This window comes from Amblyomma mixtum, chromosome 3 (genome assembly GCF_055824585.1).
Source record: "Amblyomma mixtum isolate Tamu chromosome 3, ASM5582458v1, whole genome shotgun sequence".
Taxonomy (NCBI): Eukaryota; Metazoa; Arthropoda; class Arachnida; order Ixodida; family Ixodidae; genus Amblyomma; species Amblyomma mixtum.
This window is the reverse complement of record NC_143014.1, coordinates 202234981-202252564: the sequence shown is the minus strand read 5'-3', so window position 1 is coordinate 202252564 and position 17584 is coordinate 202234981.

The following is a 17584-nucleotide window of genomic DNA, read 5'->3' as shown; positions in this document are numbered from 1 at the left end:
TGTGGCATGGTATGGTATGGTATGGTATGGTGTGGTATGGTGTGGTATGGTGTGGTATGGTATGATATGATATGGTATGGTATGGTGTGGTATGGTATGGTATGGTATGGTATGGTATGGTATGTTGTGGTATGTTGTGGTATGTTGTGGTATGGTATTTTGTGGTATGTTGTGGTATGGTATGGTATGGTATGGTATAGTGTGTATGGTGTGCTATGGTATGGTATGGTATGGTATGGTATGGTATGGTATGGTATGGTATGGTATGGTATGGTGTATTATGGTGTGGTATGGTATCGTATGGTAAGTGGGGTTTAACTTCCTGAAGCTGCACATGGGCAATGTGAAGTGCCGTAGTTAAGGGCTCCAGATTAATTTGGCTCGTCATAAAGCCGGTCTAGAACTACGCACGGGTACTCCTCGGAAATCCCGTCTGGCTTTTATTTGGGAATGAATCGGCAATGCCTTTCAGAAGGCAGCGGGCCCAGGGCTGGCATTCTCGGCCACCAGCTCTGAATGGCGGCTCTTATGGAACTCATTCGAAAGAAACTGGCTTGTGGCCAGCCAACAGCACAAATAGCAAGATTCGCGCGATACTTTCGGCTATATTAGAAATGTACAGGGTGTTACACAGAAACGCCCCTTTTAAGGTCGCAGACCGGAAACAAAGGGTAACGTGGACTAGATGATGGTGATAAATGAAGCCCTGTGCCGTCTCCTGCATCATTTATTGGCCGAATTCAGCAGTTAAAGCACAGTAACCTTAGGAAACAACCATTTATTTCTTTTTCTCAACTCGAGCTCGTTCCGCATCGACACCCCTTGTCTTGTACATTAGTCGTTTGAGCAGAACCAGAAATGTACAAAACATTGCCTCTGTAAGCATGGCATTCAAAAGTTGAAAACATGGAGTACAAAATATATGCCACACCTTTGTGGAAAAAGAATAACCGTCGTAGTAATGACTCAGAAGTAAACGCAGAGCTGTATTCTCGGGTGCGTCTAGTGATCCTCCCTTTGTTGCCTCAAAATCAGTTAGTGTGGGTTACAAGAGCAATAAGTGGCAAATTTCAAGGAATATTCGCCAATAGCAGCCGCAGCGCAAGCAGTATGCTACACAAAGCAAATATTTGTCTTCTTCTTACGTAGGCGTGGAATGAAAAAAATTTTTTGATGTATCAAGTTCTTCGAAGTTAATTTCGGGACAAACCGGCACACCTGTTCCAAGCTATCCTTTTGCCTTTGGCTAGGCTGTAAGCTTTATAGTTACCCTATAAAGTTTAGAAACAAACTGAATGAGAATGAGGGCGAAAGACAGCGAGCATATTTGATGAAGTAATCATTAAGGTTAGAAAGGAAACACGTTTTAGAGAGGGGGAGAGGAAGAAAAATGCAAAAATGAGGGCGTTCTTCCACCTCTGCTGGCAACAATACAGAGTACAGCCTTGAGCAGTCTTGTCTATAGCCGTCAGCGTTGTTCTGCTGAGCAAGGGAAGAACAATTTGACAGGCCGTGAGCTTTTACGACATTGCTTGCGCTCGAGCGCCGCCGTGTAAAGATACGAGGAATAAAGGCACAAGAACAGCATCCCTAAAAGAGCAGATCTGCTAAAACGCCACTTTATTTGTCCCACAGTACGGTGCTCAAGTGCTCTAGATAAGCCTGCCGACTTCTGTATATTCCTTGGATGCCTGCGGTCATTAGCCATCTAGCTCTTTGCACGAGTCTTGGTCGTCCGACGAAAGAGAGACGTTTAATCCCTGTCTATAGTGATTGACAGGCCTACTTTCTGCTGCGACAAAAAAAAAAAAAAATACCGAAACACATTTTCTAACTTGGTTTATTCCAGCCATCTTCGATGAAAGGCTCATGAAGCTATTCACGCTTGCAGGAGTACTGTACCAAACAGTGCAGTATTGGACTCCTTACGCAAGGAAATGTGAGCCGGTCTGTCCTTTCTATAACCGAAATAAGCTATTATGTACGGCTTGCAAGATGCCGAGCAGCCTTCGCAGCGAGACGCCAGGCCCTCATAAAGTCACAGCAAATATTAGGGAAGACATGCGGTTTCATCTATCACGACAGAAGAAACATCGGGAGGCGAAAAAGTTCTACGAACATGGCATCGCCTAATGATGATATTGAGAGAAGAAAAAGGAAAAGTAGGAGCCTAATTTTAGGGCACCTGCTTGCCTCGTGCTTTTGTCCTCCAATGCTGAGCGGGCGTGGCACGCGGGCATTGATACCTTCTCTGATGATTGAGCACACTGGAAAGAGCTCCTTGTGTGGTAATGAACCCCCTCCCACACACACACACACACACACACACACAAAAACTCCCTAATTTGTGCGGTGTGATAGTCGCCCTCCCTTCCGTCAAACGAGGCAAAGGGCAACAACTCCTTCGTTTTGAGTAAAGCAACGAGCATGAGATTACTGGACATGGTAAAAACGTTTCGTTGGAGCCACTCTACAGCTATAAAAAGTACAAGTGGTTAAATTTGCACCCAAATTTCCTGGTCGCTTTATACAGCATTTTTTGTCATAGCAGCAACTCTGGGGCGCATAGTGTTAGTGCGCCCTAGTTCTTTTTTTGCATGTGTTTGTTTTTCCTGAATCCCGCTTTCGTTGTTGTTAAGAGTTAGCCCCTTCCAGTGGTTTTATTGGTTTATTGAAATTAACTTCCTGGCCATAACCAAGTTTCACCCAGAAAATAACAAACGTCATCGGTTTCCGTTTTCACTCCTATATCGACATTGAAATTACGCATCGAAACTCAACTCCAAATATTTAGAAATAATAAATCCCAGGGTTGGACCATATAGTTGGACCAAATTGCTGGATCGAGTACCAGAACCTGTTTATGTGAGATGCTGCAGTAGGGCAAGGTATGCGAGGCAAAAGACACAGCTTTCAACGAGATTCTTGGTTTTACCTTCTCTTTTTTTTTCCTTTCTTGGAGAACAAGTTGTTTGCTACCTCGAACAGCGAGTATTAACAGTCATGGGAAGAAGTTTGCGGGATGCTGGTTCGCGACAAAAAAAAAAAAAATTCTGCGTGGTCAGGCAGAGCAGTTCAGTGAAAACCGCTGAAGCATGAAAGAGTATGCGTGCTCCATCTCGTGGAACGAATACCAGCTGGCTGGCTGGCCAGCGACGTAACGGAGAAATCATTTTGTTTTCCCTCGAATCCGCTTCCCGTAAACTTTCGTCCATGACTGTGCCTTCGGTGTCACCGCCCTTTACAGCCCTGCCCGGCCTTCGTCTCCCATGGCTGAGCTGCAGGGGCAAAACAAAAAGAAAACACTTCGGCAGGCGCCGAACTGTTGCCTGTGGGTCGGTTCTGAGAAATGATGAATGCGGGGGAGTTCGTTCACCATCGGTGCTTGATAATTACATCTCGGCGCGACGGCGGCGAATGTTTCTGTCTGGAATGATGGGCGCGGCTGTCAGGCACACGCGATGACATGCGTGTGACAACAAAAAGAAAAAGAACGAAGGTACGCCTCCAGTTTGGAGTTCAAGGAAGGCCGCTGTTGATGCGACAGTGCCCTCTGATTTTTAGGAACGACGGGGAGTTTTATTTACCTTGTATTGGACTACTTAAGCTCGCATCCAGCCCCGCTGCAGCACCGAATAAACGCCATAAAAGTGGCATAAAGCCTCGACGCCAACATTACAACCCTGAAAAAGCCGTTTCCGACTGTTCTCTGGAAGATTTGCTGTCCATATATAGTTGCATTATTCGATTTACGTGATATGATGTGTTTTCGCTCTTCGTGGCTTCTTTTCCTGTAAAGTACAACGGCAGTCTGTTGTGTTACAGGTTCTCTTCTGCTTCCAAACCTTCCCCAATAGATACTCCTTTTACTCAGCATGGATAGTTCATGGAGTGAATGAGCATGCATCGTAAAATTTTCACCGACAGTTGGGTTCCCACTTGATGATAATGAGGTTCATTTGGAAGAAAAAAGACACGGAATTTCCGGGCTTAAATGCTTGTAGTATACAGAGAATAACTTGGGCTCTCGATTCTCTCGCATTAACGATACTCGACGCACATTAAAGCGTGTTTACGTGAAACAGTGCAAGTAATATCGGCGCTCTAAGCTTGCGGGCTGATGTTGTGTGTTTCAGGTGTCCAATAATTGTAAGGGCCCATTCAGGTAACAGCTGATTAACCTTTAACATATCAAGTAATTCTTTGCAGTTATGACCGCGACGCACGCGCATTGTGTTCGTTTTCTTATTTCTTTCTGTTGACGGTGATATTTATGTTTGCTTATCTCACTGTTGTGTCCCATCTTGATTCTTTATTACCCACGGCATTTGTCACCAGTTCCTGTCTGAGTTCTTGCTCTCTCTTACCTGCTACGGTGGATTAGTGGCTTTGGTGTTCGGCTGCTGATCCGAAGGTCACGGCTTCGGTCCGAACCGCAGCGGCCGTATTTCAGTGGAGGCGAAATACAGGAAGGCCCGTGCGCTGTGCGATGTCAGTGCACGTTAAAGAACCCCAGGTGGTCGAAATTATTCCGGAGCCCTCCACTGCGGCGTCCGTCATAGCCCACGCGTCGCTTGGCGTCGAAAAGAACCCACAATTTATCTTCTTGCTCTGTGAATGTAAAACTCCTCACCAGTTACGTTAATATTTTTGTTGCATTTGTATGAGTAATTTTCGCGCGTGTGACTTAATCTTGCTGTCATCTTCTTACGTTTCCATAATAAATATTCGGTGCTTAGGCTCTGCCTCGTTTAGCAATTATTGGTGCACACCTACAAAACCTTGTACGTTTCAACGTAAATAATGCCCGTTTTCTGCAACGGCCTGAAATGTGATGCTAGCAGTATGTTCAAACAAATAAATAAACTAGTCACATTTTGTCACAGAATCGCTACAACACTCCCGCTGAAGCATCACTGGAGAGTACAAAAAGAAAAAAACTTCTGTTCCGAAAACCGGAATGTATGCACACATGCGTACCATACATAGATGTGCACCCCCCCCCCCCCCCCCCCCCCTGTCAAAAGTATACAGCACAAGGTGCTTGTTTCTAAGCTGTTTAGCGTGGCTCCCTAGCACATCAAGCAGTCCAAGCCTTGGTAGGATTGAGGACGCAAAGCCATTCTTCTTTCAAGAGATTACGGTCGCCGAGGATGCATAACGAGGCATGCTGCAGGCCTCACAAGCAAACCGCTTGGGCTGTAAACTTTTGACGGGGGTGTACGTAAAACGTTGTAAGTAAATAATTACTTGTAATAAATTGAGTTTTGTTGTAATTTTGTAAGTCATAGATTAAGTTTTTCAAACAGCGGATGTTACGGGTATTTCAATTCTTTTTTTTTGTTATCGATTACTGATAATCAGCTTTTTTTTTTTTGTCCAGAAACAAGATGTACCCAACAGTGAAGCTTAGAGAAGCGCAGCTTGGCGTTAAACACTGGTGCTAACGGGGATGTTTCCTTCGTGACAAAGCGACAATAAACCGGTTGGGGAGAAGCATCACAAGTGGTCGACAGTAATCAACACACTACAAAATTGCAAGGAAATTGGAGGGGAGGAGGGGACACTCCGCCTTAAGGATATGACGCGATAGCGTTAGTGATTTAATGCCCACAGATGCAGAACTGGTCATTCTCAAATTTCCGTTCGTAGCTCTCCGATGGCAGGCGCTGCGTCCGGTGGAGCTTGTGCGACTTAGGTTGCTCTTCCCGAGCCACCTCTCGCGGACAGTTAGTAACTTCACAGCCACCTGCCATGGTGGTCAGTTTGCTCACAATCCGGTATGGAGGCTATGATGACGTCACAAGGTCACGTGCCCTAGGTGGCCCACCTAGGTTGCTTCTCCGGCGGGTGGCCCCTATACGCCACCCTATTTTTCGCACACAACACCGATGCCGACAATGTTGGCGACAGATTTTCTGGTTAACGGGAGCAGCGTACGGCCGCCCCCAGACTTAACACGAATGACGGAAAGCGTGGCCTGGACTGCCGTCAGCGCCACGAAGCGATAGTCATTGGCGCGAGACGGTATGCTTGCGGTGGCTGACGATAGCTGGTGCGCAGCTCGCTTTTACTGCTTTGCCGCTTGTGCCTGATCGCCGCGTGGACAGCGCGCTCGTCACGGGGGCGTTTCAGAGCTTTTTGCTCGCCGATTCGGCCCCGGCAATGCTCTTTGCAGTTTTCTTATCGCGGCAGCCAGGAACTGCCCGCTAAGCTGCCGCGGTTCGCACCTTCTATCTTCAGACACCGCAAACATTCCGAGAGCATTATCTCGCACCCGATAACTATCGCTTCATGGCGCTGACGGCAGTCCTGTCATTCGTGTCAAGTCTGTGGGCGGCTGTACGTGTCTTCGTTTTTTCGTCCTTGCGTCTTTGCACTGTTGTTTCCTTTTCCATTGTGCGCAACTAACTAGCGCTTCTACTAAGGAACGTTGACGCTACTAATTGGAGAAAAGAAAATTCGGCGGAGACACTGAAGACTGCTTACGTGTGAATCATGAGGATGTGCTGAGTCATGTTATGCTGCAGACTGATTATGAGTCATGTCTACGACTACGAGGCGTGACTATACATAATGTTTGTACAAACTCTACACACCTTACATTGCTACTTTTGAAGTGCTAAGTCATGCTACTTTTCAGAATCATTTAGTTATGAGTCATGTCGGTGACTACGAGGCGTGACTAGGCATAATAGCCGTACAAACTCTACACACCTTACGTTACGTTATTTCCAATGTGCTCAGTCATGCTACATTGCCGAATCATTGAGTCATGGGTCATGACTATGACTACGAGGCATGATTATGCGTGTTTGTATAATTCTATGAACCTTACATTACGTTACTTGCAAAGTGCTGAGTTATACTTCATTGCAGGAGTGCTGAGTCATGTGTTATGATTACTACTACGCTTCATGACTACGCATCCTTTGTACACACTATACGCCTTACTTTACGTTACTTGTAAAGGGCTGTGTGATGCTACGTTGCAGAATCATTACCAGTCATGACTATGACTGCGCATACTTTCTACAAACTCTATGCACCTTACATTGCGTTACTTGTAAAGTGCCGAGTCATGATACTTTGCTGAATGACTATGGGTCATGAGTAATGACTATAACTACGAGCCATCACTTCCATGGGTCATAGTACGTTACTTTTCATCATTCATGATCATTCATGTTCGCTTACAAGTGTTATGACATCGTATACCGGCCTGCTGACACCCTTCGAAATTTGTTCCATAGACGGCGGACGGTACCCATGGTCGCGTCTCCGTTCCACGGAGAGAGGTAAATTTATCAGTTTTTTCCCACTGAGGGTGCTTCGCTACGTTCAGCAGCCCAGCGCTGGCTGCGATGTCCAGCGCGCGGTGGACCAGCGTAAACTGGTGAGTGTGCTCTTATAGGAGGAATATCCAGTATCCAGGCAGGGGAAAGGGGGTGTGTTCCATACTTTCGCTGACCATGCGGTAGAAGAGAGCACATAGGCTCATTCTATTATTTTTAATGTGGTAGCATTAGAGTTGCCGTCATACCAAAAACCCACCAATGTCCGAGACGAACTCTGCTCAAAAGGGAACAGCGCAAACACCGGGAAAAAAGAGGAACGTACAGCCAGCGCCTGTGTTGTACGTTCCTCTCTTTGTCCTGTGTTTGCGCTGTTCCCTTTTGAGCAAGGTTAAGCCAGCTAGCCCGCAACAACCTCCTGCGAGACGAAATTTCCGATTGGTCGAGACAGGTCACGTGACCTTTTGACGTCATCTCAACCTGCCTTGATTGGCCACCCTGATTGGTCGAGAGAGGTCACGTGATCTTGTGACGTCAACGCAACCTGCCCACCGAGTCTGATGAAAATTAAATTAATGATTGGTGGAAATTAAATTAATGAGCGGGAGGCCGTGAGTTAGGTGAGGGATGCCATGATAAAGTTTCAGGGATAGGTTGTCCGCAACTGGCGCAGGGCATGGCTGATCGGAGATCAATGGAGAAGCATTCGTCCGGAATTGGGCGTACCCGGACTGACGATGACGGTGATCATGATGAGCAGGGGTTTGTTTATACTTACTTTTCCGTCTTCCGGACTTCCTACGGTTCCTCCACATCGAAATGTGCGTTCTTGTTGTTTGATTATTCCATGATGACACCTCGTTCGAGGCGCTCATTCTCTTTCGCTGAGCCTTCTAGCTCGCTGACTTCTATCGAGAAGGTGTAGTCCAAATTAAAGAAATGAGGGATGCCATAATAAAATATAGTTTTAAAGGGGAACTGAGGGAAGATAGGGCCTGGTCAGGCCCACGTGGACCGGAAAAGGTCGTGTTTCTCCGGGTCTAGGCCGAATCCGAGCTTTTTGTTGTCGGCCTGGGTTAGGTTCGGTCTCTCTTATAGCCATTAGTGTCGTGCAGTAGGGCACATTAAACCAATATGCAGAATCAACTGGCTGCTTTTTTAGCTCTGCTCAGATTTGAAGCCGCCGGCCTGTGCCGGGTTCGGGCCCGTAGGCTTGGTCAAGACTTGGTAGACTTGGATATATGGCTTGGTCAAGCTTCTTCCCAGGTAGCACCGAAACATTACAACAATGGTAATTTTTTGTTTTGGTCAAACATTAGTGCAATGTTCTTTATGTCCGTTATTCCTAACGTTTACATACTCATAAAAATAAACGCTTAAGTAAACTTTGCCTAACATTAATTAAACATTTAAACAATGCAACATTCTCGAAAATGGTAAAGCAACCCTGCACGAGCATGCAGACCCTCCAGTTGTGATGGCACATGAATTTATCAACGCTTTGCAAGGACCAAGAACGTGGGCGACACTTGGGTTTCACAATGCAACTCATACACCCAACCCAACGGATAGCTTGGGGTCAACCTTATGTAGCCATTACTGAGGGGTGTCTCATGAGTGATGGTGGCGGATATGAGTAATAAGCAAAGCTTCCTAAGAAAATAGTGGGGCTGTGCATGCAATCTATTACAGGCACAATCTAAGATATTTAATTGCAAAGTACAGCTAATTGAAAAACATCTTTACTGTAAGAACAATAGGAAAAGTTCTGGGAGTCGGTGCTTGAAATATATTTGTAATGTTTTACAGTTATGATTCAAACATACAGTAACATACAGAAGACTGCATGAAAATATAGTTTATTTCAAACATCATTTGTTAATTTGTAACCATTTGACAATTAAATGTGAACATCAGAGCCATGTTTGCTTTGAATGTAAAAACTAATGAATAAAAACATGTGACATTATTTGTTATTTTTTACCAATGATATAACATATACCGTTACTTCGGGGTTCATAACATTATTTTATTGTTCGATGCCATCTGGGACAAGCTGGTGTCGGATGAAGTGCACATGGGGCAGTAAAACGAGAAATATGGAAGGGGTTCAATGATTAGATAGGCATGCAAAAATAACCATTCATTTTTTGTTGACTTGTAGTCATCTGGTTGTCTTGTCCTTACGTAGGAAAAGACACGAACACAGTCTATGGGTTTCCTGATTTATCGCCCAATGCGTTTCGTGAATAAAAATATCTAGCCGCCGAAAACTCGTCATGCGGGCTTTTATCGAAGCAAACGTAGAGAAACTTCTTTAAATCAGCATTTGTAAGCCGCCATGAAGCATCGTTACATGCAGTGCAAAGTCTGTATAATCTAGAATGCACAGCCTTGGCCACCTCGCGCGATAGAAGAGAACAAGTCTAATGCCGCTTGCCAGTGGCTGAAGAGAAGCAAGTAAAAATTCCCTCACGTACTGGGAGTATAAAACTGAATACGTATGGATAGTATTAAAGGGCCACGGACCACCCCAGCTCAGCAGACACTCTCTACCTCTCTTTCAGCGAGCCTCCTCTCCTTCCATTCCCTCCTCGAAATTCTTCTCTCCCGCTCCTCGTCGAGTAGGCTCGGCAAGGCAAAATCACCCCTTCCTTCTCCGACGTAAGCCGGAGGCGTGGTGTCTGTGGAGTGCGTCACGGGGCTACGTCATGGCCCCGCCTTCAATAGAATTCTTTTCTTGGTTTTTGCTGCTGGGGCTGAAACAGCGTCGTCGCATTTTCTCCGCACACTGAACGATCGAGAGGCGCGATCGGCTCGACCACCTAGACTTGTTAGCGAGCGCACCCTTTCATACATCTGTTTGTCATTCCCAGTTAGCGAGCCACCTTTTCATTTTTTTTTTTTTGGCCTCCCCACCGTTTCACGAGCGGATGGGCGGAAGTCGTTTCTGTTCGAAACACACGGCGAAGTGCGGACCCGGCAACCGCCCGTTTGCTTTTCTTCATGTGTGTTTGTGTTCTGTGTGTTTGTGTCTTTTCTCCGCTCCGAAGCCCATGTCGTTCATTGGAGTCAGGGCGTAAGATGCATGGAGGATAAGCGGTGTCTATGCGGAGCGCTCAAGTGGACGAGCGAGGGAAAGGCTCTGCTGCACTACTAATTAAAACCTTGTTTTGGGGGGCTCGCATAGAAGAAAAGAAACTGAGAAGGGAGCGCGCACGCAGAGCTTCTCGTGACGTGATCACGGCGGGGGGGGGGGAGGGGGGGGCGAACCAACTCCCTCAGTTTTACTATTTTTTACTTTTTATGGCAAGGGTTCAAGGCTGTCGCCGCACGCTCCCTCCGCAGTTTTTTTTTTTTTTTCCTTCATGCGGGTTTGGAGGCATGAGCCAGAACAGAAGGCGCTGCGGAAAGCCTTGTGCAGACGACGCGACGCCAAGGCTACGCCCAACCTTCTCCCGTCAGTCAGAACGATGCACCAATGGAGTGCCTTTAGCGAAAGTAGCCACCCTTGACGTCAGCGGGGTGCAGAGTAGTGGGCGGGGCCCGTTTTTGAAGGAAGGAAAGAACGAACGGGCTTTGATTTGAATTTTCGCAGCTTTTCGGGGCGCGCATGGCTCTAGTATTTTGCAGAGGTTATCTTCGATGCCTCATCTATGCAGTGGGCTTGTTTTTCAAAAATGTCCGGACCCTGGTCAGTGGCCCTTTAAGATCGACGTCCAACAAGTCTCGCCGGGTGGCCGCCAGCACACCTGTTTCTACTGTGCATAGCTGCGAGCAACTTCAGCGTGATTACTTTCGGGCCTGCCGCCAAGGACTGCACGCACTGAGAGGACCCAGGTGACAGCTGGCTTCAATTACGGAGTTTGCCCGGTTGGAGTACAGGATCAAAACCAGACCCCCTTCACAGAGTACCTGCACGTGTAGAACGCCGCCGCCGCCTCGGGGAGACGAACGTTATCTTCCCCATTTGCCGTGGCCATGCCGGGGAACAAAGGGCCTCGTTCCGGTTGCTCTTTGGTGTGCCAAGCACCGCGACAAGCTGGCGGGCATCGTCTCCGACCCAAGCACGAGGAACCACTTTCGGCGTTTTCGTGACCTTGCGTCCGGCCTCGAGCGGCGGGTGTCTGATTATCAGCAGATGTCGGTGACCCGCAGAAACCTTCGACTGGCCGGAGGCCATCACCTACCAGTCAACGCTACCTCGACGACAACCTTCTCTCCCTCAGACTCAACATGTGACGTGGGCGTGGCCCTAAGTGCAGTGGTGTGTTTGTGCGCACAAGTTTGTGTTGTTTGTGATCTGGGCCCCTCCCACCCCGGCGTGGGCGTCCTCAACCTAGGGACTTTGGGGAACGAGAAGGCTATAAATGCCGAGAACGAATGCGGCAGAGCAGCTCACTTCGCCTCATTTTGAGCTCACTTCAACCGTCTTTTGGAGCCTCACTTCAGTCTCTAACCATGTTGTAAAAAGATGTAAATAAACACTCTTGTAATCTTCTTCCCATCACCTTAACTCTTCGACTTGAGGGCACTCATGTCCTGGTGGTGGTGGGAACGGGTGTCGAAGCTTGACCACGGTTCCGTCAAGCGAGCAGCAGCAGCAGCGAGCTAGCAACGACGCCGAACCGACCCATCATCGCCAACAACTGGTGGCAGCGTCAACAATAGTGAGCAATTAGCCACTTGCGCCACTGCCGGGCCGGACCGGGTACAGGCTTCACGCCTGTGTTGGTGGGTCGTGCTCACAGACGGATAATTTGCCGACTTTGGCCGTGCTTAGCGAAGCAGGCCCGCCATATTGTGTCATGCCCGTTCAGCCTACTCGCTAGGGTGGCTAGGATGCGCACTTGCTGCGCCAGTTTCTCGGTCTGCAATGCCATCCGGTTTCTGACTCTGGTGCTCGGGGACATGTTGCCCCAAAGCTTGGTGTCATGTTTTGAAACATCCTTCGCGAAAAGCAGGTATATTCTTTTAATCGCGAGCTCCTCGATACGAAAGAAACGTTTTTGCGCCGAAGAAATGCGAAGATAGTCGCGGTAGAACCGGTTATTCGATTGCAAGAAATAAATGAAAGCTTTTGGATTAGAATTATAGTCTTAGTGATCAGGAGAAGACAACAGCCACGCGGAGCACCAGCGTCGTAGTTCGCAACGCCCGGGGCTCTCCAACATACCTACCTATATTGCAGTTCACGTTAGACTGCGTATGTCAGCTGAAGTAAATTTGTATATATATATATATATATATATATATATATATATATATATATATATATATATATATATATATATATATATAGGAAGCATAAGAGGGTTCTCACCCAGCTTTCACCCTCGCCGTTCGATGGCGTTCTACGTCACACCAGCGGTAACTCAGGACGTTCCATGTCGGCCGCTTACGAACGTGGGTGGCGCTGATGAACACTCTCAAGGTTAGGTTATATGTAAACATAAATACCCCCGAAAGCAGAAGGTTTGACAGCCGTCGCCGTAGCTCAGAGGTAGAGCACCGGACGCGTAATTCGGAGATCGTGGGTTCGGATCCCACCGGCGGCATGTGGTTGTTTTTTCTTCTGCTTTTCTAATCAATTAGCTTTAAGCGACAACATATTCAGTAATATTCTTACCTGATCAACATCACAAAAAATAATAATAAATTAAAAAATCCCCTGTGCTCCTTGGTTTCTGTGGATGTTGGCTTCTCTCATATATATATATATATATATATATATATATTAAAGTGCGCTTCGTTAAAGGAACCATTTTTATTTGACTCGACGTTTCGATCGCAGCATCGATCTTTTTCAAGAGTAAGGGATCGGTGGTCCTCCGATCGAAACGTCTAGTCACATAAAAATGTTCTCTTTAACGAAGCGTGTAGTTCGCTATATGGTCTTTTAAGCAGACAAGCACTCGTGCTCTAGCAGCCTATATATATATATATATATATATATATTAAAGCGACTTCAGTTCCAGGCGAGAACGCAATCAGTGGCGCCATCTGCATTCCCAGAAACGAATCATGGCTACGCCTAAAGCCCCTCGATAATTTGAAAGTAGCGTCTTTCTGTGAACTATGCCGCCGCGCCGCGCACCCTCACCGATCCTCCTCTCTCACCTCTCCCATCGGCGCTTTTCTCAACGGTGATTGGCTCCGCGGGCGGTCTCCGGGAAAAGCGCGCGGAAAGTTCGCTCTTTTTGTGTTTTCATTTTTCGTCGGCGCCATTTTTTTGTCAGCCGCCGCTGCTGCGACCGAGCTCCCTGGCATTGCGCGCTTGCACTTCGCGTTATTCGCGCTCTTTTAGTGCAGCACTATGCCGAGTTGCTGCGCATTTCAGTGCACAAGCCGGCGTGGAAAAGCCTTTGTTCTTTTCGCGATTCCGAGCGGCAAAAAAGACAGCATTAGAAGAAAAAAGCGGCTGCACAACATCGGCCGCAAGAACTTTACTCCGACGAAGACTGCCAACCTCTGCGAGCAGCTATGCATTTCTTCCAAGCGACTGTGTATACTGAAACGGCATGCATGCGCATCACAAAGCCAATAACCTCACTTAATTCACTATCATTTTGCGTCGTTATGCGTGTTATTGTTGTCACTTCATGGTTCCGCTCAACGTGCTATAATAGCGGCGGCCGATGCATACAATGTGTGTGCATGTGTTAGCAAGTGTGGAAGCAAAAGTATGCGTGCGGAAGTTTTTTTGTGGAAGTTTTTTTAGCATGCGTGCAGCGGTATCCGCGGTGCGGTAAATTTTTCGAACCTCTGGTAATGGTGCACATCTCAGTAATGCGGCGCATGTCCCGCGCGAGATTTAACCTAGATTTTTTTTATTAATGCAACTTGTCTAACGATCTACGCTTATTTGTTGTTTTGCTGAACCGTTACGCTTCTACCAGGTGAGATTATCAATGCCACATTCTCGGAAAAGACCTCATATCGCATTCACGTAAATAATTCATTTTATAATCACTTCAGTGCTTTCCATTGTTGCCTGAATGTACTCAAGTATTGTAAATATCCAATGCATGCCTTTTTGTATATTCATTGCTACAGTTTGTGATCATTTGCTTTAGTTGAGCATGGTCGCGTAGCCTTTTGTTTGAATACGTCATCCGCTCAAAAACTATAGGCCTACATCTGCGCTGTTTCATTTCCCTAAGTATGTTTTTGTTTTCTGTGTTTTGTTTTGAGGACTGCACCCAACGGGTGACAGATGTCCACAGCTGGCTTATTCGTGGTTTTTATGTATATTTTCGGTGTAAAACTACACGACTCATCTGTAATAAACATTGCATCTGAAAAACTGTGTGTCATATTGTGACTGTTTTTATACTCAAGACTGATATTAGTCAGGCACTTGCTTTAGGATAGCCTTGACTGTGGCTGAAAAATTGCTAAGACCCTATAACTTTCTCTTGGGTTTTGTCACGGTCGTTGCTATCAGTTTTTTTCTTTCCTAACGTAACATCTCTTTAAGCGGATTTAAAAAGGAATAGAATGTTGGCGGAAAATGCCCAAGTGTGCCAAACTTTGGGGGTGGTCTACCTAAATTTGGAAGCCAACACTGAGTTTCCAATAGTCAAATTAGGTTGGACCCCAATGTTGGTCAAATATGGACGACGTCAAATTTATGGGTTCCAGAGAGACAAATTTTGGGGATAGCCCACCTAATTTTGGAACTCACCATTGAATTGGTCATATTAAAATTAGGCTTGACACCAATTTTGATGAAATTCGGACAAGGTCAAATTTCGGTGGTTGAGAGGGCCAAATTTTGGGGTGCGGATCCTTTCCTTGGATGACGGAAAATCGGTGCGCGGATCTTTGGCTCTCGGCTTCGGCTCGACATCACCTCAAGGTTGCCGACAGCGGGAGCTGAAGTCGTTTCATGCTTAATAGAAAAAAGTTCATATTCGTTTTCAAGCCGCCGCGAAAATTCTCAACTACAAAAACAAGCCGTTGCATGTGCACTGCGCGGTGCCAAACTCAGACTGAACCTTAATGAAAAATTTTAGGACGGCCATCGAAGCAAATGCCCCAGCTTGTTCCCAGCAACCATCCCACTTCTGAAAATCCAGTCGTGAACAACTTCATGAACTGTACTTCCGCGATAATTTGTTCGAAGTGAATCTACATTTAACTAAACATTGGTATGCTGAAAATATTCAGGAATGTTCAAATATATTGTAAATATTATGCTTCATATACTATGCCGTGTTGAGACAGAAGGTATTGAAAAGTCAAAAAGAATGTGAGATGTATGCAGCAAGTGGTTTTGTTCGTGCCGCAAGCGCTCGTATTGGCACTTGCATTGCGCGTGCGAGACGCTAATTTATGTGGCTCGTGGTAGTCACGCGTGTCGCATGTCTTTCTCGTGTTTTTATTCAATAACAGAGCCTGCAAAAAGCGCGAACTTAAGAGCGCGCGCATGTGTCAGCCAACTGCCCGGACGGCGAGCGAGCGATGGCCAAAAAAGCGTGCCGTGTGCAGCGCGCGCAGCCGGCGGGCGAGGATATTCGAGGAGGAAAACGCCGGAGTGGAGGAGAGTGTCGCTGCTTTCAAATTATCGAGGGGCTTTAGGCTACGCTTGGTTCAAGATCCCTCTAGCGGCAACGCAAAGGTCGCACGGTTGACGCTTGATCGAACATAACTTAAGATTGAAGGTACAAAAAAAGCCTTGAGGTTCTTTCATCATAATCAACAGCTAGGTTACGCCTGCTGCAGGAAAAGGCCTCTCCGATTGATCTCCAATTTGCCCCGTCCTGTGGCAGCTGCGGCCACCCTACTGCAGTGAATTCCTGATCTCATCTCTCCACGGGACTATCCACTCAGCCATGTTCCCTTTCCTTGAAATCTACTCTGTCACCCTAAAACAACGCTGGTTATCTATTCCCTGCACCCCTTACCCTGCCCAAGTCCACCTATTCATTTGAGTTGGACGTCATTAACTCGATTTTAATCTCTAATTCAGTTGGCTCGCGTTCTCTCTGTTAACCTTACCCCTACCGCTTTATGTTCCATTACTCCCTGCAATTTTGTCAGTTGACGTGCAAACGTCTTCCTCAGCTTGAATATTTCGACTTCATAGATGTGTGCAGCCAAGGTCAAACTGGTGTACACTGTGATTTCTTTTATTGCGTTACCATTACTACCGCGCTTTGGCAAAATCTGCCCATCTGTTGTTTGATGCCGGCGCCACCCTCCCGGAAGCCTCCTCCCACTTCCCACGCACCTTTGTCCTCAACCCAACTTCACCATCCAGAAGTCGACATCCACATCAGCAAAACCACATTCACCCCACAGAAGGTTCGCCCAACGCCAACCACCCACCTTCACCCACCAGACGGCCCCAACCGCCACCCAACCACTCCCTTCCACCCTACAGAAGACGCCACACACGAGAAGCCCATGCAGCGCTGGAACGACAACGTGACAGCTCATAGAATTAAAAGCATTGTAGCAGTGAAATGTACAGCCAATACTGCGAACGCAGATTTGTCATATCACACCGTGCGATCGCCTGTTTTTGATTTACAGCTTTATTTATAAAATGGCGATGACGGTGAGGTGGATGCGGCATTCTATGAGCAGAGACAAGGTAAGGAGGTAGCACAGTAATTCAACGTATTAGCCAAAATTATTCAAAATTTTGTCATTTTTGATCTTATCCTACATGTGACCACAGCCTCGACGACTGCATTGAATAACGACTAAGCTTCCAAGGTGCAATTGGTCTTGAGATGTTCACTGATCGATCCCCTGCTTTTTCTCCTCCTGATTCGGAAAATGGGGACTCAGAGAGCGTCGGTGATCCCACCCTCAATAATGCGGCCGAAATTGACGAGCTGGTGATGACGCCCGTTCACGTTGGCCTGGTACCTGAAGCGCGCCGCGGCTGCAGCTGTGCGTGTAGGCGACAGGCGCCCGAGCGGTCCTGTCACCGCTACCGTGGGCAGCGTGCTTATATTACATTGACCTGCGAAGATCACCGGCGAGCTGTAGGCCACCCTTCTCATAGCAAGACAGCGTTAGCGCCAGGCCTTCATGTCCGTCAGATGCAGTTGTCTTTCGAGCTGGAGCTCGAAAGTCTTCGTGATCGTGCTTAAGTTCCGTGCGGCTTGAGTGACGGAATAATCTACTGGCTCGATGATCGAAAGAGCACCTCGAGCAGTACCGGACATAGCAGACCCCGCTTCTGAACTGCCCCTTCTGCCCCGCTTCTGCTAGAGACGCAACGTTAGACCACTTTTTGCTAACTTGCCCCGGTCTTCGGGAGGCACGCAAGC